This window comes from Neopelma chrysocephalum, unplaced genomic scaffold, assembly GCF_003984885.1.
Source record: "Neopelma chrysocephalum unplaced genomic scaffold, ASM398488v2 Primary Assembly neopelma1_76, whole genome shotgun sequence".
Classification (NCBI taxonomy): Eukaryota; Metazoa; Chordata; class Aves; order Passeriformes; family Pipridae; genus Neopelma; species Neopelma chrysocephalum.
Window position 1 is genome coordinate 6,966,582 of NW_020897737.1, and position 26,617 is coordinate 6,993,198.

At 34.7% G+C, this 26,617-nt stretch overlaps 1 protein-coding gene across 2 annotated transcripts in view; it reads left to right on the top strand.

Moving 5' to 3' along the window:
• IL1RAPL1 (interleukin 1 receptor accessory protein like 1) overlaps positions 1-26,617 on the top strand; it is a 693,820-nt gene that overhangs the window by 242,863 nt on the left and 424,340 nt on the right. Inside the window, exon 1 of one of the 2 annotated variants that reach the window (XM_027688872.1) lies at positions 19,636-19,680. The exons of the other annotated variant lie outside the window; for it this stretch is intronic. The gene's annotated coding sequence lies outside the window, so the exon portion shown is untranslated. Of the gene's footprint in view, positions 1-19,635; positions 19,681-26,617 lie in introns of those variants that run through there. 2 annotated transcript variants of the gene reach the window in all.

The following is a 26,617-nucleotide window of genomic DNA, read 5'->3' on the forward strand; positions in this document are numbered from 1 at the left end:
TCCTCACGTTGTCCAAAGCGAGTTCCTCCTTAGGATAATTAAAAATATTCTCTTTCTAATTCTGTTCTCAGCCTCACTGTAGAGTCTACAAACATGGGCCTGTCACCTGACTGACGGCCTCTCTAACCCAGAGTCCTCACCATTCCCTCATCGGGGTGAGAGCCACATCTCCCCACTAATCGCCTTTTTTGCAACCCATCAGGACATAAGTTCTTTCAGGAAAATTCTGATTCTTATAGATTATTGGCTTTAATTAAAAAAAAAAAAACAAAAACACAAACAAACAAAAAAACCCCTATTCTATTTGGTTTTGGTTTTGGTTTTTTTTTTTAATCTCCTCTTCACTTTTCAAAATTTACCATTGTTTTGTACAGTTAGGCTTGTATCCATACCTTGAGTTTTCATTTCCTGGGAAATTATCAGATTATACTTCTTTTCTATTGCTTTATGTTTTGGTTTTCCATTTATGGAAGATCCAAGTTTCCTCTTTGAACTATGCATTTTTCTTTTAACATTCTGAGTTTTGTTCTGCCATTTGTCCTCCTCTATAGTTTGGAAGCCATTACCATATGATAGAATCTGAATATAGTGGAGAAAACATTACACATTAATAGGGCAAGGAAGAGAACATTGGATGATAGGGATGGTTAGGAATTTTTCAAGTAAATTATTAATTGGAAAGGAGATAGTAGCAATTCAAACCAACATTTTTTATTTAACTTGCTACTCAAATCACAATTTCTAAGTCCTAAAGTCACGAAAATTAGAACTTTTCTTTTTCAGAATGAAAGGTTAATTTTACTCCAGATCACATTTAACTTGGTAGCATAGTTACTGCATGCTTAAAAAAAGAGGAGCAAAGGGATAAATATTTGTGTGAAATATTTCTAAACATAAGTAACATACAATTATAAATTACAAAATTAATTTTATTTTTTTTGTTGCAGTTTGGAATAACTGATCTTATACTCTTTTAGGACAGACAACTTTTCCAGCATTTTTGGCTAGGGCACTATGAATGTCTAAAGGACAAAACAAAAGCTAAGAAGAGAAAATAATAGGTCAGGTTTTTATGAGCAATCTCTACGATCAGAACATTATAAAATAAGTAGCACTATTAAATATTTGTTGTCTGCATAAATGTCTATGAAACTTGATAGAGTTTACCAACGAATATTTGAAAAATTACATTTGTCAGAAAAGTTTGAATTACGCTCTGTATGTTTGGATTTTTCTGATGTTAATATAAGAAAAATATTGTGTTTAAGTAAGTTTCTCAATGAATCATGCTAAAGTAGGGTTCATGTGTTCTTAGAATGTAATTCCTGGCATATTATACCCTCGTAAGCCAAAAAAACATTCAAAGTTTTATCTCATCAAGCAGCCTTTGACCTCTCGTTGAATTCTCTCAACACATTTTTTAGGAAAAAAAATGCTGGGTAAAAGCAGAAGATGCATAAAGTCAACTCACATTTGAGTAAAATACATTTTCTACCCAGTATATTTGCTTTGATTATGTTCTATTTTTTGCTTTACCTGCCAAGTCTGAAATACCTGTTGACTCTCCAGCAACACTGCAAAGCAGTGGTCTCAGAGAAACACTCTGCTTTGGTATTTCTTTGGCAAAGCATTCAAAAGTGCTTGCAAGTATTTGGAAAATATATTTTTAAGAAGAAAAATATAGAACTTTTATCTATAACTGTATCATAATAACTTTTGTCTATAATATGTATAATTTATAACTACAATATGTATTAATCCCTGAAGTAAACCTCCCTTAATTATTTGAGTGACATTCTATAAATTTGAGCAATTAGGATGTTATGAAAAGATGGCAAGTTAAAAGAGAGACTCACAGTTTCGGAAAACTTGAGTTGAACTGTTCAAAATCATACCAAAAAATGAAAATACTAATGTTCAAGAATATCCTAGAAACAGAAGTGCCTGATTATTATACTTGATAAATTAATTCCCTTCTCTTTATTAACCCCCTTCTTGCTGCTATTTTGCAGAATAGCTGATTCTTCATCCGAGACCCCTGGTGGCCTAGTGGTTAGCATGCAGGACTTTCACTGCTGCGACCACGGGTTCAAATCCCGGTCTCCTGGCCTGATGGAGGTCGTTAGCCCTGTGTGGCCATCCATCTATGAGAAGGACACTCTAAACAAACCTACGTCCTGAGGACCTCACTGCCATTGTCCAAGCTTGCTTGGCCCCGGCAGATGAACCTTAGGATTAAAGGGTGGGCTCAGTTCAGCGCAGGCTGTGTCTCACCTAAAAAATCCATTGCGCATGCTGGAAAGGTAAAAGACCTTTCCCCAAATCTTCGTTCGCGAAGATGGGCCATTATTATTATTATGATTCTTCATCCATCTCTACAGGTGTTTGCCAGGTGTTTGGGAATCATCCCCATCCACATATATTTGACAAGATCACTTTTTACCCCCAAAACAAAAAGAGTTCCTGCTTCTTACCATCACGCTAGCAAGGAAAGGGGAGCTGTTTTTCTTCTTTTCCTGGGTGATGACTATTTAGAGCTACTATTTTCCACCTATTCCAGAGATCACCTTGCAAAATTGCAATTTTTCAGATCCATTTAAGGACTCTGTTTAGTGGTTTGCTTGGTTATAAGAGAAGGTATCACAACAATTTAATGTTGATCATGTAGTCAAGTGCCTGCAGCACCTTTCAAAAATACATATCTTGTGCCATATGAAGAAATTGCAATCTAGCTTCATGATGTTCCTCTTCAAACACTTTTACAGCACATTATGGATTAAAAACCTAATAAAAGTCTGTCATTTTAATAATTACTTCAAAATGCTGTTGACACAATTGAAATTGCTCAATCATGTCTTGCTCACTTAGAGAGTAAGAAGTTGTTAAATTTAAACTTCTAAAAACCAGAATATGAAATATTAAGGCAAGCCACAGGTTTATTCTGTAAGACTTTATATGTGGATTGGCATCTTTCCCCACTATTAGTATTGCTCAAATACTTGTGCTCTTTCTTGTACACTGTGTACTATTCTCTTCTTCCCTGGGCGCTATTTGTACCTCAGTTTATGCAACAGAAATGTAGATCTCTGAGAACATGGAGTTAGAGAACACTGCTCCTTCCCTTGTGTCCTCTGGAAGTTATACTGGGAACAAGAAGAGGTTCAAAGGTTAGCAAGCTGCCAGTTGATGACAGGTTCCTCACCTCTTGTTACCTTCACATTGAAAATCTAGACTTTCAGTGGTAAATTTAACACATCAAGCAGTAATAATTCAACAGCCTTTGCTAAGGGAGAGCTTGAACTAGTTGTGCTTTCTGGCTAGAAAAACTTACGAAGCAATGTAAGAAATGTACAGGGAAATACAAGGAAAAGGCAGTCTTGTTTAAACTGGTGGTAACATGTATTATAGATGTGTTACTCAGAGGTGCAATCATACCGAATGGTGGACTTGCTAGAGACAGAGTAGAAGAGCTTTTGATGCATTTGGAGCAAATGTATACTATGGAAGCACATGTAGCCTTTTTTGATGCTGGCTACTATAGATATAAGGATCTTACCATGAAGATTTACATTTTCTATGATTTAGTGAATACTGAGTAGAATATGTGTGTGTGTGTGTATTTAAGACTGAAAAACAGAATCAACTTTCAGTATAGTAGTGGAAGAGTATTAACAATAACATTGAGTGGTTTATGTGGAGGTTGTGTAGGCCAAATGCAGTCAGGAAAGAGGCCTGAATTTTAGGACTTTGTCCTAAGATGCTCATGAACTATGTACTGGACTTATTCAGTTGTATGTCAGATGGGTGTTCGGATTTAGGAAAGTAGGGGTCTTGTCTATAGAATACTACTTAAGAAATATTAGAAAAATTAAACATCTTACTTTGCTATAACTTTTCATTAATTGTACGTAAAGAATCAGTGGATAACCTCAAGTTCATCGTAGTTTTTCAACTGAGTCAGAGTGTAATAAAGATATTTTTATTTTGTTGCTATTCTTGTTACATCATTATACACTGTTTTAAGAGAGGGTAAAGTGAAATTTGGTCATTTTTGTTATGTTTCAATCTCTACTATTTTTATAGTAGAAAATCTTACCAAATGTAAGTGGTTCAGGAATATATAAAATATGCAAAGCAAAATATTTGAAAGGATCAGATCACTGCCATTGCAGGCTACATTTTAAAATAGTTACATCTTTTTTTTGGACTGCGGACCAAATATAGGTACTGACATTTCTCCAGCATTAAATGATGTTTGGTTGTCATTAGCATATTGAGCTGCCACAGAACTTCATTGCTTATCTGCCAATTTTGGCAACAGGGCTGCAGAGTAATCTTTATCCAAGACCATCTTAAGGTAGAAAATTTCTCATTTGTCAAAATACTTCTTCTCTCAGTTCCACTCTATCTGACAACTCGCAGCTGTAGACTTATAGTTGAGATCTGCTCTACAGTTCTGTGCACTTTCCCTCGCTTGCTTTCTTATGAGTAATGTCCAAAACCTATTTTAGTGTAGACTGTTCTTTGCTTGTCACAACACAAATTAGAGTGAGGTCTTTCAGAAGGATACTGTTTTTTATAAATGTAGTTTACAAAATTCTTTCTCATCTTTGTGAGGCAGTGGCACTTCTTCATCCCTATTCTTAGCAAATCTGAAAAAAAAATCCCAGCTTTTACATAGAACACCATAATTTTATACAAGAAAAAATACTAGTAGTCCAACCATACGTGAACTAAGAGAAATGGTGGAAAAAGAGACCAAGGATCTTTTATCACAGGGATCTAAAAATAAAAATACGAGTTTGAAATAATCAGTTTTACGCACACACTGTATGTGTGTCTGTGCATGTATAAAAATTTCTCCACAAAATTATCTGGAGATAAGAAGAAAGGAAACGGTATCAGCACTATCCTTTTAAAGAGGAGAATTTAGGTTGCTATCTATAATCTTAGAATGTGTTATCTTTTCCAAATGAACTGTTTGCCAAACAACTCTCCACTTTCCTTGAGTCACAGTCTTTGATTCTGTGCTGAAAGACTTTACATTTCTCCTCTAATGAATTTGCAGGCTTTCTCTTTTCTATTTTGTTTTGTTGATCAGCACATTGGAACACTCTCATCCCAGCTAAGAAATGACAAGTTATTTTTCTGTCACAGAAGAAGCTGTAGATAAAGTCAGGGAGAGATAGTAGAGGCACAGAGAACACAGAGAGTTGGTTTAGGATGAGTGGAAAAAAAATTAATATAATAACAAAGAGGAATCCTTAGAAGTGAAATGTATCTGAAAACCTGTATTTCTGTATTAGTTGAATTATAATGTAATCTTTAATTGCATGATCATGTAATTTTGCTGCCTGTGAAAGTGAAAAATACCACAACTTCATCAAATCTTAATGGGTTTTCATGAAACCAAGAAATAATATTTCTTAGATGTGCGATCCAAACCTTACAGGATGAAAGGTCTGCTGTCATCTAAGGAATTCCTCAAATACAGATTTTGTTGTGGCTGGGTTTTTTTTCAGAGTGTCTAGGTAAATGACACTTCCAGCCCTTTGTATTAAATACGAGATTTATGAGTAGAAATGCATAGAAATTTTGACATCAAAGAGAGAATCCTAGATATTCATTATCCCATAAGCTTTACAGAAAGGCTTCAATGGGATAAATCCCCTTGGTTTTCATATAGTGACAAAATTTATTGCTGATGGTGGAGCAGAAAGAAGCAATAGGAGCAGCTTCTGTCATAGGAGTTTTCAAATACTCTTTTGATCATCTGTTTTCATTTTCCTCTCTTGTATCTATCTCTGTCCCACTGGCCTATATCACTTCTCTCTTACTTATCTCCATCTTCTCTCCTTCATTTCAACTTTCAGCTGTATCTCATCAAGTCTTAATATTCCCAGGCTGGTGTTCTTTATAGGGTGATCTGCCTGGTTTGGGCTCACAGCCCCCCTCAGCCTCCAGTCCCCTTATAATACTCTAAATAGGGACATACAAAGAATCTAAAAAACCTCCACTAACCCCTTGTGTTGCATATTCTGTTTGATTTTGCAGTAACTGTGTTTTCATTATTCTATTTTCTTTTCTTTCCAAGTTAATTAAAGTTAATTGATTAATTGGTACTCTATGCAGCTGGAAAAGCACCAATATGCAGAGTGATCATATGTGTAGAGCATGTCTTATTTGTTATCTTATGTGAAAAGGCCAGAACTCCTTTTAAATAAGCTTTAACTAGGTGTATTTTCCAGAAGGAGCAGTTAAGTTAGAGTACAACATAAATAATCACAGATTCTACCCAGCTCTCTGCAGCAGACACGCTTGAACTTAGATCACAGAGTCACTGAACATGCTGAGTTGGAAGAGACCCACAAGCCCAGATGTACTGTTTCCAGTGAGAGAACTTCAGGAATCCATCTTCTTCTGTTAAAATGGTTTCTCTGGGTTCTTGCACTTTGTATGGTCACCACTACACCTTGCAGATTCTCTGGTGAATAGGAAATTTGCACATTTAGGGTGAAAATCCCCACTCCCTTTAATAATATTTTGGCTTGTTTTTCCAGTGAGGCAACAGGAGCTGGATACTTCCAGAATGGTGGCAATTGAAATTATGTGTTTAGAGCTCTAGTTTAAGTCCAATTCACATGCTACAATCAAACCAATTCCTCTTTAACAGCGAATTTATAAAAATTGGGCCTTTTTTTTTCCAGTTCATGAAGTTTGCAAGTATATGTAGAGTCCACTGCTCCGGTGACTTATTATGGAACAGATACATTAGCAGTCATCCTTATGTACTGTATAAAAAAACCAGTACGTCCAGCTAAAAATGCTGAATTTATCAAAAACATTGATTTGATTTGAAATATATCCTTTTAATTTCATTTTGTGATCAGATCCAAATTGTTCATTCTTCTGTTGATTCAAAATTTGAAAATACAAATGCCAGACAGAATTTGCCTAGACAGAAAAAATTATTTTCTTGCTCTTTGTTTTATATAAACAATTGAGTAAAGAAAAAAAATAAAAAAATATCCTCTGGTTATTGAAGTTTCTGTAGAAACAAAGATTTTATTATCTTCAGAATATGGTAGGAAGATATACATGTTGTCAACTCTGTAATGTTCTTCCAGTATCTGCCAGAGGTAACACCTGAATTTGATGATTTTCTCTGAAACTGCACACTAATACATTTGCTTTCTGTAGAATAATTAGCGTTTGTGCCCAGGGAGAGCTAGAAAATTAATTTCTGAAGGCATGTTTACTTTCCCAAAAAATATGGTAGAGTATGTGATATGTCTCTGTAATTTATAGGAACAAGAAATTATGATAATGGGGGGAAATTGTCAATTTATGAATTATTTATTTTAGTAAACTGTAGATTCACTTACAGTTTCTTTCTAGAACCACAGATTTGTACCTAAATATTTTCATGTGCATTTAAAGATATATCACCATACTTAAATTTATTCAACAACTACATATTAGATAGGTTGAGTCATGAAAAGTTTAGTTCTCTATTAAAGACAGAAATTTCACTTCATCCTCTGCTAATGTAATGATTTCGCAGTTAAAATTGTGTATTAACACATTCTTTATCGTTTTATTTTAAGATTTTCTCTAAAGCTTAAAAAAGTATTCGGATTCAAAGATGTGCCACATTTGAGCAAGTAATTATTAGTACTTTTATCAGATAAGCTGGTCACTGAAAAAAAAAATGACCTCTTTTTTTGAGCAGTGAACATTAACATTGAGGTGTTATTATTTTTCAAGGCCACTTTCTTTTTAGAAGTACTCAGGAACTTGTAAAATGTTACAGGGAAATGCAATTTTTCAAGCACAAAAAACTAAAGGTCAGACCTCATTGTTAACATAAATAAAGCTTCTGACATCTAAGCAAATGATAAGGTAGATTTGCATACAGATTACATTAAAAATGAATGCAGTTTATTTATTTAAAGGAAAGTGAAATCAATTAAAATCCAATAAAAAAGGAGATCACTGAAAAGAAAAAATCAATATTCTTCCTATTAACAGAATCTAATGTGAAAGTCATCATCTAGAAGAAACAGCATATTAATTTGGTAGGAAAAAATCACTATCACTTACAAACACCACCGCCACCACCAAAACCAGATAGATCACATAATTAAAATAAATTATAGTTCCTTAAAAATAATTAAAACATTTCTAAACTTTAATAGAAATAATTAAACATTTGCTTAAGCAATGTCTTCAGTTTCTTGGGGTTTTATCATTTCATATTTGGACAGACATTGTTACATTATTATTTCTTAAGCCTCTGTAATTTTATTCCTCTGTATTTTAGCTGCAGACAGCAGAAATCTACTTTCCCTGAAACAGCTTTATTATTTGTTGGTGGTTCATGGAACAACAAACACAAAAAGGATGTCTTTCTTGTAATATGGAAGGTATGCAAAGGGTTCATTTGGCCAAATTTAACATCTAGACATAAGATGCAGCCACCTGATGCTTGCTGTATAGTCCATGGAAAAGAAGGCATCTCTGGAAGAAAGCACATGCCACTCACAGACAGAAAGATCAGCAGAATTGCTGACTGGTTTTCTCCACCTCTTTAATTACAAAAGAAAGCTCAGACCTGGATGGCTTCCTTGAAGGGGAGATGAACCTCACTCAGTGCCTCTGTGTGCTTTCAAGTAGGATGTAGCATCTGATGTGATATTCTACTCTGTGAGCTGGACCCACGTTATTATGTGACATCAAACTCATATGGGAGGCTCCCAAGTAGTTACTGTTCATATGCTACAAGCCTATGAAGGATGGAAGGAATTATTAATGAAAGAGCACTTTGCTGCATCTTCCACCTCAGAAAAGATGTTTTATCCCTTGCATACATCCACAGTGTTTGCATTTGCTGGTTAAGTTTTTGTGGGCAAAATGTTGACCAAAGAACAAAATCTGTAGTGTAACTGACAGAATTGAAAACAATAGTTCCTTGGAGGACTGTAATGTAATTCTGGGTAACTACAGGAATTTTGAAATAAATGTGGTTTCTTTAAGAGACCATCTCTAATCAATCCCTCACAAACACCAGAGTAACAAATCATGCCTGTCAGGGAAAATAATATGTGGAATCGATCTAGTATCGATTGGAGAGTCACTGAATAGCCTCTTTCTAGGGTCTTATTATTTTCTATTTAATATGTAAATGATGATATAAACCAGTGTTAAATATTTTATTAAGTTGTGTTGCTTGTTTTGTAGGGTCTTTTTTGCTGTAATTAAAATAAAATAGTTGGAAAGTCACAGACAAAATCTGTCAACTAACATTGCACTATTTAGTGAGTTAATCTTGCATAAGGGCTACTAGGGAGTAATTCCTTAACTTAAACATCTAGCATTGTATTAGACACTCCATAATGTTTTTTCTGGTCTGCAGTTGCCTGCCCTGAAGGTGAGGTTCTCCTTCTACAGTCCATGCCTACCAAATACCTCAGCAAATTGAAACAGCATCAAATTTGAGCTCATGTAGCCCAATCTGTGTGTGAGCAGCTGAACCCCAGGCTTCAGATGTGGAGTAATAAGTGATAACAAGATGTACACCATGTGCAACAACTTGTTGCTTTAGAAAAATCTACTGGTTACCTAGTGTAGGACAACAAAATGCTGGCAAACAATGATCTTTGGTCACTTGTGTTTTAGGGAGACCTAAAATTATAAGGCCAAGATAATTATTTTCTTTCAAAAGTAAGTAGTAGTTTTGATCATTCATATTAAATAGTGGATGCAAGACAGAAGAAAGGCTACATTTTACAGCAGTAAATTTTAAAACATTAGGTCTTAAAAAAGGGATTTTAGACTAAGTAATACAAAATTTAAGCCTTTAATTCAAAGACTCATTACTTAAAGGCTAATTTCAAAGGCATATGCAATCACTAAAATGAAAGTAAGTGGATAGGTGTATTTTCAGAAGAACCGAAATAGGGTAAACAAATAATTCCCATTAGATCTTAGTAATTGGACACTTTGGAAAACAGCCCAGTATCTAACTGTGTTGTAATCATCTAAGTCTGTGGAAAAATATGACCTTCAGATCTCAGGAATCTTCCCAACTTATTTTAAATCATCACAAAATCTACCATACTAGATGAGTACCTAATGCACAGTTAATGTTAGAAAATGAGATATTCTCTTCTAAACATAGCCTCTGTTTGTTTGGGGACTTTTTGGTACACTGAATAGAATCTTGAACATACCCAAACCATATACTAAGGGAAGCAGCAATATGTGGCTCGAAAGTTCTGGAAAGAAGACTTAGGATAGTCTGAGGTCAGATCATTTCCTGTCTTTGCTACAGTGATGAAGAGCTAATGAAGGAAAAAAGTCTTTTTCAATTTTTGGAAGATACAGTCTTTGTAACAAAAAGGCATCCAGGAAAACTTAATAGGAAAAAAAGTCTGACTTCCTTTTGCAAAAGTAAATTGAGGGGGGAAAAAATGCCTGGTTATTTTACATCAAAATATCATGACCTTAAGTCTATCGAATTTATAACTGCTTGACTATGACAAGTTGCTGAAGAAGAGTGAAGAACTTATTAATGAAAAAGAAATAACATTTCCCAAAACAAAGTCTTTAAAACCAAGAAAGGATTACAAAATTTCTAATAAGTGACTCTTAAATACAACATGATCTATTGAGATGGCGTTTAAAATATAAGATGCAGGAAAAAATAGGTATCTGAGGGATGATAGTTTTTCACGTTATAATATTTCTAATTTACTAGGGAAATATCTTGTATTAACATAAATAAATAAATAAATAAATGGTAATATATTTTATCATCATTAGAATTTTCACCTATCCCTCCATCAAAGGTTGGATTCTTTGATTTAGTACAGTTAAAGTTAATCAACACAAATAGATGTGGCAGTGTTTACTTAGTTAAGATGATTGGAAGGAAGGTATTTTCAAGTATGGTTCTGTTATTTTGAGGATAATTTAACTAATTTTTCTGAATATTTGTAAAAAAGTTGTTTATCTTCCTTTTAAGATTGTTTATAGAATTCTAATGATTTATTAATGTATAGATATAAATGCATCCTTTCTTATAATAAATCAGTCAGCAACCTGGAACATGCTTGTGCTTCCACTAGACCTTTTTAATACCATTATTCAAAATCCTGTAGGTGTTTCCAGAAGGTCAAGTAATCAGCTTTTCCAATTAGTTATCATATAATTATCATTAGCCTGTAATTAACTGTCACTATCCTGTATATGATCTGTCCTGTGATTGGAGAGGAGAGTGGAGCCCGCTCTGTCTCCTCTACCTCAGGAGCAGCAGTGCCCATTCCCAACAGGCTGACAGAGATAGAGGTGCACAAACTGAAGGACAAACCATAGCTGCTACATCCCTGTTGTTTGTTTGTTTGTTTGTTTGTTTGTTTGTTTGTTTTGAATTTGATGATAAAATAGGATTTTATGTCTTTTTCTGTTTGTTGAAGGTGAGTTTTCAAATTAAGCAATACCTCACAGACCAGAATGCAAATAATAGTGGCCACTTTCCAACATGGGAATCCTATCCTGCTCTGTGAGTGTATTTGTTTCAAATACTTGCAGATTGAATTATGGAAACAAGGATTATAAATCTTTGATGTGAGTTGCTCATACTCATTTCCCAGAAGTCATTTACCATAAGTGCATGGTTAAATGATTATTTCTTATTTGTTACATTTTTGAGAGTTTTTGAATATGTAAGCTTCCCGGATATTTCTAAAATATATCATCACCTGCAATTTCTTTTTTGTTCATTCTAAGCTACCAACTTCTCTGTATATATTCCCTCACCTACCACTAATGATAATAATAACAGTACAAAAGTAGTTTAGTGACTATCGAGGTTTAAAGTGCTGAATTACAACATGGCAGGCTACCAACTACTTTCAACAGACAGTAGATACAAATGCCTTCACCATGACTCTGAATCTAGCGATAAGTTGAATTTTAGAAAGGAAAATTGTAATCTAAATGCTGAAATTATGTTAGAAGTGAGAAATCAAAGAAAAGGGTTTAATCTTTTCCTTCATGACACGCTAATCAGTGACTTTATTATTAGACACTTAACAGCAAATACTTACAAGTACTAAATATCAAAAATTCTTTTGCTGGAAACTGCTGCACTGACAGAACTGAGATCGTTCAAATCTACCCTTCACATCCCAATCAGTACATTTCTCTGCTTAATAGTGCTTTTGCTCTACTGTTAGCTTTGTGATGATGAAAAACACATTCTGGCTCTGTGTCAGTACTAGAAATAGGACTTTCAATCATAAAATCTTTTGCCACTCTACCTCTATGCCATGAAAGTGATTGAACAAAATATTCAGTCTTTCAAGCAACAGTCAGCAGCCACCGTGACAGCTGATTTTGTGCTGATCAAGGCTTCTAGAGTGGAAGCTTATATTGTCCTGGGACTACTGATGGCCTCAACTGCCCAGCAAAAGTTAAAGATGAGTAAATCCAAATGCAAGGTAAAATTTGTTACATGATGACATTTATTAGGCTGTAAATCATGAGCAATATAAAATATAAGAGTTGAAATTAAAGTATATACGCTACATTCTGTATGGGTAACAGAAGAGAAAGAGATTACAGTTTCTTAACCCTATACCTTTTCACTTTACCATCAGTAAATCTATTCAATTGGATTTCTATACATGATTTATTAAACTGAATCATTCGTTATGTTAGTGTATTTTCTGTAGTTTTTTGGAGGGTTATCTTGTGAGACAGCAATGCTATGGTATTGGAAATGCTGTTGGTATAAGTTACTTCAGAATAAAACAACTACTTCATTAACAGCATCAAATATAAGCTATTTGCTTCTAAGGGGAATATTAGGCTTTCAACCGGAGAAAAACTTGCAAAATTCTCTTAGGGAAGCTAAGTTCTGGCATTATCAAACCTACCACTGTTGAAATGTTTACCTTTTTGTCTGTGTTGCATTGCAATGTAAAGCCTCTGAATTGGCAAAGCAACAAACAAACATTTAAAAATAAATCTTTAGAGCTGGAAAATATGCCTTGGCTTTTTTGTCTCATTGCTTTAAGCACTTTCCCATAGCCAGCATAAACAAACTCAAAAAAACATGATGGCTGACCATAATATGTAGTCCTTTGTGAGACTGTGTCTACTCTGTGACTGATATTTCTTCAAGAAAAAGGACTTGATTGATTTGAAAGGAGTTTCTACAAACCCTTATGATGTGCAGCTTGACCAGCTCAGTGCTAAGTTGGAGCTGCTAAATAGAATTGGAAAGCTACAGGACACCTGGCAAAGAAACAATGGTTATTTCTTCTGCTTCAGCGGGCACTTGGATGTCATGTTGGGATGTCAGGGTTGAGGAAAAAAGCATAAGTCAATCTTTACTGAGAATAAAATAATTTTCCTTGGAAAATGAACTTTAGCTAAATCAAAACAAGGAAGACACAATCCAGGTTCCACAGCTCTTTTAAAACATACAGCAGAGAAACAACAGGGGAAATGAGATATTTGTATTATCTGATGAAAGCTATTTGTTTCTTCTGTTAAAAAATGGGCTCTTATTTCAAGAGAACAACAGAAAAAGCTGGAGCCTCCTAACTGAAAGGGGAAAGTTCACAATAAACTTTTTGGTTTTTCTTGAAGTCCAGAGTCAACGGAATAAGTGTATTTTCTTTCATTCTACCTACTGATTACATTAAAACATTTTGAGACAGAAAAATGCATGTATATATTTTTAAATGTTGTCCTAGAGTATCAATCACAGACATGACTATATAATAAAAAAGGAAAGTCATAAACCAGGTCTGTCGCATGTCTTGTCAGAATTTAGGACAAATTCTGTTGCAGGAAGCTGGAAGACATTTATGGTTGTTATTTTGGAGCAGTAATATTTTGCCAGAAGGGAAAATGCTTTGCCTCAAATCACTGTCAAGTTTTGCAACTGAATCCAAAACTTTCTTATGACTCAAGTTTTTGTTTTTCTCAGTTATTTTTCTGAACTTAGAACTCAGTAGTCAATATAAGGATACAAATTCCTCATTAAAGTTCAGAAATAAATTCTAGAACAACACCACCCACTACCATGAAACTACCTAATAGTTCCTAATGACACAAAAATGTCCCTTGAACCAAGCAGAAAAGTATTAAAAATAACTGTATTTGTATAAAGTTGTAACACACTCCAGTGTAGATAAAGTTTTGTGTATATATATCATATATATAAATATACGTGATATATATGCATATATATGTATGCAATATATGTATTATTAAAGATATAGTAACATTTTAAAATGAGACATCCCTAAAGATGGGATTGAATACAGTTGCTTAAGAAAATAAGGAAATAAATAAAAATGGTGGTACGTTAGTAAAGGAGAAGGTACAGGTAGCAACCCTGGAAATGGAGATTGGGAAATGGCATTGTAATAGTTTAAATTTACTATTGTGTTGTATGCAATTAGCCATACCAAGTCAGAAAACAATTACATCTAGTTCACTACCTTAATTTGGATCCCAGACTGTGGCAGATCGGGCAGAAGCAAGGGGCAACCATATTATTACATTTTTCATGTGTACTTAAACACTCCATTAGTCAGCTGTCTTGAATCATTCTTTAGGGTTTTTTTCTCACATGAATTAAGAGAAATGTTTTGAACCTATGCAAACTGAGGCAATCATTTACCTGCATGTGGAGAATTCAACTACAAGCAAAGTGATAGCGTATGTCCTGTTTTGAACTTCTAGTCTGATGATGTCAGTCCTCTGATTCCATTCTTGTTTTATGACAAAAAATAAAAACTCATTCCTTATTCACCTTCTTCTTGGCATCCATGATTTTAGAGACCTCTATTGCATGCCTGAGGTTTCAGGGTCAGTTCTCATTCAGAAGTGTTTATATATCTTTGGGAATCCTTGCTTGGCCTTCTTTGCTTCTTCTCAAGTCTTATTATCCTTTTGGAGATATGAGGACCATAAGTATTTTGTACTCTCTTCCTTTCCTTATCATTCTTTTATATTTTGATTTTATTTTTCATTCTTAGGCTTTTTACTCTTTGCCCTTTTGATAATATTTTCACACAACTCTTCATATAATTGCAAATCTTTAATTAAGTAGTAAGGTTAACAACTGGTATTTACTGACTACCAATAGTAACTCCTTTTTGTTGTGTACAAGAAAAAAATCAGGATTGTTCCCTTTAGTGTGCATAATTTTAATGTTTTCAGTATTGGTTTATCCATTGTACTATGAAGTACTATCGTACTACTCTTCTTCACCTGTTGACACTTTTTTCAACACTGCTCATTTAATAAAAAATTATTCTTGTTCACTCAAGTTTGGAATATATGAAATAAACAGGCATTTCTATTCAGTGTTTTAGCTCTGACATTGTCAATTTTTTAACATGGTGAGTAATGCAAGATGATATGTCTTATACCAGTTCCTACAAAACAATTTCCTACAAAATATTAATCCTCACCACCATTGGTTACCATCATAAGTATAAAACTGTATAACAAAAATAGGATAGTAAGTCATTCTCCTTATTGTAAATAGAATGCAGACAAGACCATACTAGAAGCCCATCTAGTCTTGTATTTTCTCTTTGGTGCGGTTGAAGATAATATGTTGGAGACAGTACTGTAGCAGACATATTTGCAACAACCCATTTGGAGAGTGTATTTCTTTTTATATTTATCAGACTTTACAACTTGAAACAAGAAACTTCGATCCTTCACCCTTCAGGTAATTTCCATCACTCTCCAGGGCACAAGGTAATCTTTAACTGACAGAGCACAGAGCTGTGTTTTAAGGAGGCAGATTCCTCCATCGTTTTCTGCCATGGGTACATTGCATCTTCCTCTGTTGTAAATGTCCCAGGTCAATATTAAAGACAGAGTGCTCAGCTCATCACAGATCTGCTCAAGCATGGCAGGTCCTGTGAGATAACAGATGATCCAGTGTAAGTGCAGCATTTCCTGTCAATAGTACATAATTCCATTTGAAAACACATAGTAATGCATATGAAAAAAGCCAATTGACTGTACTTGTAAGTCATTTTATACCTGGTACTCTTATATATGTGGTATGAAATCTGGTATACACAAAGCTGGATTTTATACCCTTGGTGCAAGCTTTGTAAGTATTCATTAATACTTTTTTTTTTTTCCTGGAAGTCAAGGTTATAATTTCTTTTATTTTTCACAGAGCTTTATATGAGATAAATATTTAAAATTATTTTTATAAATATTTTTATTGTCTCTGTGGAATAGAGAAGACAAATGCAGACTGAAATTGCAGATTGCTCTCACTGCTTCTTTAATTTAAAACTGTTTCTCATAAGTGAAATTGATAATAGTTGTCTAAAAAATACTTTCAACACACAAATAAAAATTGGGGCAGTTCGCTTTCCTGATCCATCTTGAGTAAATATCTGTTCTATGTTTGGTAAATCATTAAGCAACTACTTGCTGGCTGAAAATGGGGACAGTGATATGTTTCGAACTCACAGAGGTGGTGTGATGGACTAAAACCACTAATCACACTAGTGATCATCTAATTAAAGATCTGAGACCAGTGATCATCCTAATCCAGCAGTTTTCTCTGTCAAAATCCTCGACTGTCCCTTATTTAAGCTGTTTTACAGCAGAGACATTGCTTCACCAGAAAAATCAAATATATATTGATAGCTTGCATGTATTTGGGGCCATGCTATGAATCAGATTAAAAGTGTTTGGAGTGTTCTTGACTCCTCTGTCGACTTTTTAAATTGTTTTATAGTTCTCATTCTCTTATGGAGTTCAGATCATTAGGTCATGTCATCTAATTGCCTAGATGCCATATATCAAGATACTCCTTTGGGGAATCCTTTAAATTTTGTATGATTAGGGAATGACTTGTGGGTTGGCTAGCACACATTTTTCAAAAAAATTCTAGTTTGGGATTTAAGCCATACAGAGAGAATTTACTATTTTCCAAGGAATGGGTGTCAATTACAGGAGCTTGAGGGAGGACTTTTCAAATTCTTTTTTTTCCCTACCTAATGTAACAACACTTCAAACAGACACACTGAAAATTTTGCAGGAAGAAGGTGGTTCACGTGGGTACCACTGCCTTAAAATTTCCAGTATGACCAATGAATAAGAGGGAATATCATGCAAGATACAGTCCCAACTTTAAGTGGCAACGTGTCTACGTTCAAAACAGCATGAGAAACTTAGGGTTATATTTTTAAGGGTTATTTCTTTTTATGACTTTTTAAAATGGATTCAGTCCTGTCAGTGAAGTTTCTCTTACTCTAGAAATAATTATGTAACACTTACATAACTTCCAAACCTGAATACCTTCCTTCTGTCTGAATTGAAAAAAATCAGATAAGTACCCAGAAAAGATATTTTTTTCCTTTTTCATTTAACTATTCAGATGTTTACTGTTCCATCCATCCATATATATATGTATATATATATATTAAAATGTGTTGTTCTGGAACTCTGCAAAGTATCTTCATGCCTCCTGTAGATAAATTTGATGTTCTTATAATCACGAAAGTGAAAAATAAATTAGAATACACTTAGGGCAGGTTGGAGAGATCCAATTCTGCATTGAATTTCTGAGACTATTGACCCCCTTTTTAAAGCTGTGTGGATTCCTGGACATTATCAGCCTATTTCTAGATAGATTTTCACCTAATTGCCACAACACGGATTTAAAATTATGAAAATTATCTTAAATATAAGATGATGTGGTAGTTTGAATAAATGCTATTTCCAGATATCATTACCATATGTTATATGTCCCTGTGAAGGTTGATACTAGTCTCCCATAATTAAGGTATGTCTTTCTTGATCATAGTGTCACTTAAAATATCAATGCTCATATGATTCTAACTGTGGGGGTTTTTCTGTTAGAAAACCCTGCATGCTCAGGGATAACTGCCTTTGGTTTTGATTACACACTATGTTAATTGTTGTTTTAAGTGTGCATTCTTATATAACATACTTTCATTAGCTTTATCTCAGTGTTTGCTGGTTTTCAGTTTCCTGTGATTGCACTGAAGACATAAATCACTGGACTTAGTTTTTCTATAAAAGCTGAAGAAAAAAAGCATATCCAACTTGAAGAAGTATTCACTGTTTTACACCAAAAGTTATCCTAACTGTCAAACTGACTAAAGTCTTGTTAACCAACAAAGCATTCACAGAATATCAAATACTGTATAAACTCCCTTGCTGGTGAAGAAATACAACCAAATTTTTCTTTCACCTACATGTGTGTGAGGACAGAACATGTGTGTCTATGAAATTTCTGTAAAAAAGGGGTATTTGCTGACATTTTTCACTATGTAGAGCAGAATAAGCAGCACAGCTTGAGTAAGAAACATATCAGATGAAGGAAAAAAATTAGTATGTAAGAAATGCTGCTTCAGTCCTGATCTTTTTCAGAAATGCTTACCAGAATGCTGGTGGTTCCTAGCAGCTTTTGCTGTAGTCAGAACTGCAGAAATGCTTTTTCATGACAATGTGCTGTTAAGGAGACAAACTGTAATTCATCATTTTCTAAAATCTCTGACTTTCTATCAAGTCCAATTCTTCAGATTCATCCCCAGTGAGACATTTTCAGCTTTACTGGGTCAAATCCTCATTTGGTTTAAGGGCGGTGCTCTTGTGACGTACATTTATTTATCAGCATCATCTACATTTGTAAAAAATTCAGCTCATAGACCTGTGTAGACAAATACTGAAGTGCTTTCTCTCTTTGATTGTCATTAGTTTAAGAAATTACTGGCTTTCAAACAGCTTGGTGACCTTTTATGCCCTCAATTAATTCCTCTCAAAATCTTCCACAGACTGATTTGGAGATTTGTTAGTTTTGCATTTGCATGATAGTTCTGGGAAGCTGAAGAAAATGCACTCTTCCACCTGATTCTTCCCTCCTTTATCAGAGAATACCAAATTTTCAAACATTGATACTATTTTACTCTTTTTGTATTTGTTACTTAATTCACTTGGAGATTCTGAAAAGCTTCAAATAACTGTATTCATCTGTTTTGAGAATTCTTATATTTTCTTGCATATTTTAGTTCTTTCTCAAGGATTTTCTAGGATCTATGAGCTCTTCTCTGATGATTCTTCATGACCATTCATTGTGCTTTCCAGCTTGCCATCTTGGGTGAATATATACTGCAGCTATATAAGTTTGTGTGTGAATATGCAAATATGTGTTTGTATACACACATATATAAGTGTATGCATATGAAGGAATATATATACCAACTCATATATATGCCTAAGATATTTAGAATATGCATATGTGGATATTTATAATATCATATTTAGGCATATAAGGAGGCACATAGACCTTAGGTGCAAGAGTGGGTAGCTCTGTAAAACTATCAGAAAGCATGATTTTCTTTTGGTGCTCTTTTCAAGCTTTTCATGACACTTTTAGAAGTCAAGTGTGTAGTAGTATCTGTTCATCACTGTGACAAAGCATTTTTTGTCTTCTGCAAATTGAAGTTCATTACATTAGTGCTGATGTTCTCTCAGCAGGTGGTCGATGTCAATTATTTTTTGCTTCTGTGTAATGAAAGCTGCTACATATTCATTTCAATTCTGTTACAGAGCTCTGAAGTTCTGACAAGCAATGAGCAGTTCTTCAATCAGGTAAACTTATGAACAGCTTCCTACTAGTTGGAATCATCTTGTCCTGACTAACCTGGGTTTCTCACAACTCGTCTCTATGTTTGCCTCATATACAGTGGCTAGGTTGTCCTTTTCCTTTCTCAGTTTTTAGAGCTTGTTGCAGAAGACAGGCATCCAAACCTCACTTGCTCACTTGTAGCAGCTGTTTCCAAATGCTGGACAAGCTGATTTTGTTTTAACAGGTGCAGGCACAAGATAATTGTCATTGATCTGAGACTTGGACCACGTCCACAGGAGCAACTTACCTTGCCCTTGTCCAAGTCAACACAAAGTCTCTAGTCAGATCAAGCTGAGTTCTGTTCCTTTGGAAATAAGAATCCTTCTCTCAGGACTAGCATCAAGGTGGCTGATATCAGTCACATGGACACAAAACAACCTGGTCTTAAATCTTGAATGAAGTGCTTCTTGGTTATACTCTATTCAGACAGAAAAAAAACCACAACTAAACAAAAAAAAAAAAACCAACAAAAAACAACAAACCAAAACCCAGACTATGATGTTACATTAAAAATCTCTTTCAAGTCTTCAATCTGTTGCGGTACTCAAATTCCCAGTTTCACTTTCAGGAGTCTGCCGTAGCTTTGATATATTTTGCACATAAATATATATATTTATGTGTACATAAATATATATATATAATCTCTAGCTCTGAATCTATTGCAAACTTTAAAAGAACTTTTTCGGTATTCAAAAAAAATTCTAAAAAAAAAAATAGATCTTCTTCCAAAGCTTTTGTCTATCTTATGACTCATTAGAGAGACAGTAACTCGTTGTGTGTTCATATTACACTGGTGACTAAATCTGTTGAGAAAGATCAGAGCTATGCCCATATAAGTCTCCTTTAGTGCCTATTGGAGCATTCCCTCTGCTACGTGCACATGCACTGCCAGGGTGGATGTAGCACCAAAATATTGAAAGACAAGGCATAAAGAAAAGATGGTTGAAAAGATTTACTTCATGTCCCTCTAGATAATAAGTCACCAGAATTCATTTTTATGATTGAAAACAGGAAGAGTAGTGTAGTGGTCATGGAGCTGCCCCTGGTTACCAGAATTGGTTATCTGGACTTAACGCAGTACTGTGTGCATTGGGTAGGTAGAAATTTATCAGCAATATAAAAACATCTGTCATGCTGTCAAGTTTAATGAGAGGGAAGCATGCAAGAAAAGATTGCAATCTAGAGATACAATTAATTCTCTGGAAAAGAGGTTTGAGTTGTATAACTTGTTCATTAAAACACAAAATGACCGACTCACAGACTGACTGAGGCACAAAGGCAGCTCTGGAAATTATCTGGTCCAAGCCTCTGCTTAGAGCAGAAACTTATGTTTAAATTTTATTTTGTGCCTATTGCCTGAGAAAAGTCTTTCTGTCCTCTTTACTCCTCCATCAGATATTTATAATCCCTCTGAGCATTCTTTTTTCCAGAATGAGCAGTCACAATTCTTTCAACCTCTTCTTGTGTGCCAGGTGCCCTGAAGCCCTTCGTTGGACTCCCTCAAGTATGTTCACATCTCTCTCATGCTGGGGAGCCCAACACTGGATCCAGCACTTCAGATGTGTCTTGCCATTGCCAAGTAGAGAAGAAGGATCACTTCTCTTGAGCTGCTACCAGCACTCTTGCCTAATGCAGCTGAGGTTACCTTTAGTCTTCTTGTCTGCAAAGGCACACTGCTGGCTCAATGTCTAACTTCGTATCCACCAGGACATCCAGAGCCCTCTGTGCCAAACTGTGTTCCACATGGGCGTATACTGGTACGTGGAGTTATTCCTCCACAGGGTCAGGACTTGGCATTTCCCTTTGTTGACCTGCAAAACTTTTGACCAATTTCTTCAGGCTTTTGAGGTCCTCCTGAATAACAGGACACCAATCTGGTGCATCAGCCACTTTTTCAAGTTCTGTATCATCTGCAAACACAGTGAGGGTGTGCTCTGTCCTATTGTCTGGATTATTAATGATAATGCTGAACAGTATTGGCACCAGTGTACTTACCTGAGGGAAGTTCTATGTAATATTGTAGAACTGATATTCATAGTTTATGAAAAAAGTTATATTCAGACCATTATATTAGAAACAGTCTGCCTGCCATCTTGATTGTCAGATGCTTCTGTGAGTTTTTGAGTTGCCTTTTCCATTACGGCCATTTTGAGACAGCCCTTCCCTATTGTTAAAAAAAATGCTGTTCAAAAATCAAAGCCTAGTAATTTTTAAACTAATTATCATGACACTCATCTTAAACTAAGTCCAGCACAAAGAGTATGACCAATATTATTTAAAATTTTTCATAGTTTAAGTAAACTTGGTTTCAGTTTTCAGTTGAAATTTTCAGTAGATGGGCATCTCAAAGGCACATTATTGTCAAATGATAAAGAGATAAGTTGTTATAGTTTATGTTAGTCTTCCTTTTCAGAGCTCAGTGGCTGCTCTATTTTTTTTTAATTTCACAAGATTTTGTATTTTCTTTGCTCAGTTCTCCAAGAAGTTCAATGATGTTTCAGTAGTGAAACTTTGTGCTACTTCCTGGAGCTCTTGCACTAGACTAAAATTCATCTGCTGTCTTCTTGGATGACTTTTATTACAATTGTTCATATTGTGCCCTTGGAAATGAAACACAAGTAAAGATTTCTCCATTAGAGGTGATGATGTGCTAGACAATAAGGTAATTAAAAGGAGAGGGCTGACAGAAAAAAAAGGAAGTGTTTTGTAAATCTGTAAATACTGCTAATACTAATACTGCATCAGAAAACATTTTAGTACCAGGATTCAAGTAAGCCTTGCTCCTTTGATGTCCACATGAGCTTTTTTTTACAGAAACTGTTGTTTAACATGCATGTATTATTCAAATACTCAATGTATTGCTGTTTTCTTGTGTTCATGACTTATGGCCAGGCAGGATCAAACTGCTTAAGGTAGCAAATCATATTAGGAAATTGCCACTGTAATGCTTCTCATATACTCAGTAAGTATAGATCTGCAAACATACTTGAATCAGCATACAAATCATAAAATAATAGAATCATGGAATTATTTAGGCTGGAAAAGATCTCTAGGATTATTAAATCCAACCATTAACCAGACAGTATTTATTTTTCTCTTGACATCTAAAAGAAGTGACACTTTGATAATCTTACTTCTACAGGACAAGAGGACATTCAGGGTAATAAAGTTTAATTCTTTTGAACTCTGGAGTATCACACTTTAGCAATAGGCGAAAGTCCACCTTAGTTTTGTTGTCTACCTGACATATTAGAAGACTGGTCCAAATTCACACTTCTGTCTTCCTGGCTATTTACACCCATTTATTTTTGTGCCGGTCTGGTCCTTTAGTTTAAAATGCTGCTTTCACTTTCTGTTCTTTGCTCTTCCCTTTCTCTGACCCCTCTCCTTCCCATGCCCTGCTAGAAGGAAATGTCGCAAGTCATCTTTCCACATTGGTTTTATAGCCTTAGCTAGCCACACATTTACCTTCCAGCCACAATATTAGCCTTCTTCCATTTGAGAGTTGTTTCTGTTTTCTTTATTCACTCTACAAGTCCTCCACTGTACTGCTCCAGTGGCTTTGTACATAGAAAATGTGCAGACAGAGAAGTAAAGATACTGCAGAATCATTGTTAATATCAACTTTTGTATATTTAAGTTCTTAAAAAACTTGTAATCTAACAGCTTCCTGATCTAAGAAGAAAATGAACGAGGGCAAAGAAGGGAGAGGAAGAGATTTAGGTTTGTAAAGGTCATGACTATCTTTGTTCAGAATACCTGCAGTTATTAAAAACTTATAATTAAATGAAAGATCAGTTAAACCCAGTGCAGTCCACTATAGCCATTTATCTCTCTCTGTTTTCATAGACATAGTACCACCATCTCTTGATTTTTCCTGAAAATTAAGTGGTGGTCACTCAGCATTTTTCTGTCAAGTTTGAAAGAAATTTTCAAAAGGTGCTAAGGGAAATATATTCCTCCATTTCCATGTAAATCTCAACTTTATCCCAGATTGCATCTAATCCCTAGTTCACTTACTTTCCTACCCTTCTGCCTACCAACTGGCCTCTGTCATAGTCTGTGCAATAAGAAAAACCTGCAAGGCTTGAATAATAATTGTGTTTCCAAGTAGTTCAGTAGGACTACTTTTTGGATTAAACCTCATTCGGCGATGTCAACTGAAAGATCTGTTATGAAGAATGTATATAAATAGTGTAGTGTACTGGCTTCATAGAGGAAAAAAATGAACTACGTCCATCAAACTGTGTAGAGCAATGTTTATCAGGTTGTGGTTTCTGCATCAATGATGGTCTTTCAAATTTCAGAAGGAGAGTCACGAAATGCCCCCTTTTTTCTGCAAGTACATAATATATGTTTATGAAGACAGATAAACAAAGCAAACAGAGGGATATGGAAGAAATACAAGAACACTGAAAATGTAACCTATGTTCAGTACAGCAGTAATTGAAACTTTTTTGTGGCATTATTTCATATTATGGGTGGATGGTTTGGTGTGTTTGTTTGCATGCGTGTGCTTGTGACCACATACGCTGTGTATCTGTGTGTGTGTATGTTTCTATATTTCAACTAGGTATCCTGCAAATTTGAAAAGTGTGAAAATCAAAGTCATTGTTCATAATTATTCCTTCCAGTTCTATCACAGCATGCAAGTGCAGTAATGAAGAAAATCAAGAACTATGCATGCCACCAGCAGTATCAATGCTGAGGAATTCATTCAGCTTGTTTAAGCCCTCATCACTCCTTTTCTGCAGGTCAAGAACTAGTTCAAAAGAAAGTATTCACTTGAGTGGCACTGGATGTGAAAGGATGAGCTTCCAGGCACTGTACTCATTCTTCCTTTCTCCTTTTAGAAAGTTAGAGCTAAAGGTATTCCTGCATTCCCAAATAACATCTTTTTGTGCCAGATTTGAATCACACTGACAGCCATTATGACCAATGATTTTTCCTCATTAAGAGGTCACAAATAAACTTTACCCTAAAAGCTATTTTTTTCAACTTTAAGAAAGGAGCCTTTGTTTGTTTTTCTGATTGGATTGTAAGTTTGGAGAAAGAGAAATTTCAAAAATATATCAGTTTTTGAGACTAAATTAAGTCTATTAGACATTAAAAAGTATTCTCTCTTACTCCTTCCTTTCACTGCACTCTCAATCGACTAAAATACTTTCTCTTGGACTTTTTTCACTGTACTGTTTCATAACTGGTGTCTATTCGTCTAAGTATGGAAATGATATGAAGAAAATTTATGCACATTCTTAGTGGGAAAGACCACAAAATAATGATAACATCAACTTTTAATTGGTAATATATTCTCTTATACTTTTATGTGTAATATCTGTCTTCTGTACATTGAAGTTTGATAACTGTAATCCTTCACAATAACTTTGAAGAGATAAAAGGATGAGCATATATGATGCACTTCCTACTTTTTTTAACTCTAAGGTATTAGTACATTAGTAGAATAAACATTTAGTTTTTTATTTAACATGGGATTTCTGTTTTAAAATATGCAAAACAGAATATTTGAAAATATTGCTATAAAAATTGAAGCTAGCACAGATTCTGGCCAGGATCATCTCTTTCTTAAACAGGGAAGAAGAATGGGAAGAGGAAACCTTCATGATTCTGAGATATCTTTTAGGTCAGTTCATCCAAGTCATCCCTTATGCAATGCTATCAAGATCAATAGGACTTGCTATAGAGTGACTTGCTGAAGTTACTTTGGACAAATTATTCTCCAAGAACTTCACAGTTTTTATGGTATTTTAAGACAATGATTTAAAAAATCTCAAAGGCATGGCAATTCAAAGTATTGATCCTTAGCTTGGAGATTCAGCTAATTATATCCAAACATCACAAGTTGATAAAGTTTTCAAAACTAGCCTGAAAAGTTAGGTGGGCTAATTCAAGTGATCTATAGCATTCTCTCCTTAGGGTCAAGTTTAAGGCACTGTAGAAATGCCTTTTAGAGCAACGGCAGCACTTTGCCTCCTGCCAAAATTGGAAAGTGTATAGAGCCTGAAGAGAAAAAATATGTATATTAGGAGAATTCAGCAAATTTCCTGGAACTTCAGTCCCCTCTATGTGTTCAGAAATTTATTTTATTATCATATTGCCCTGCAGATATCATTTAATTTGAAATAATTCTGCTGTAACCTTTTTACTTCTTTAACTCTTTCTACTTTGGGAGTATATCCTTTTGTACATGACAAATACCAACCACGTAGAGCTGCATTTAGAAAAATATACACAGAATGGCTATAGTTAATGAGAGAAACACATAACATTGCGTTTCAATCTCAAATGCAAAAATAAAACCTGGTTTTAGCAGTTAGGAGAAGGACAACATAGCATAGAGCATTTAGAAAATGCTGCAAATAAATCGAAAACTACTTTACAACCCTTTTTTTTAACTCTGAGAAAATAGCTTTATTCAGCTTTATTAGTATTTTCAAGAGTGCTGTATCCTTCAAAATATATTCTTAGCAGTCAAAGTCATAATATTTTGTATTCTACTATACAGCTATACTGAAAATACCCTTGTTAAAGAGAGCCTTTGGTAAATTCTACTTTGAAATTGAGCCTGAACAGTAACTCCTAAAGCTACAGGGTTTTTTCCATAAAACAAGAAGTTATCAGCTGTTCTACCATGGTCCACTCTTGCCTGAAACCCATACTGAGGAAAAGTGTGAAAAATTACTAAAGGATGAAATAATTTCTAGACAAAATTTGTGTTTTGGCTAAAGAAAAGAGAAGGAATCAGGAGGAGAATAAACATGATTTATGTTTCTGTTTTGTTCCATATGCACCAATTACAAACAAATTTAGCTGCTGGTGGCCAGAAACCCTAAGGATCTTGTGATGTGTATTCCTGTTTGTCTCTAATCTTATATTAAACAT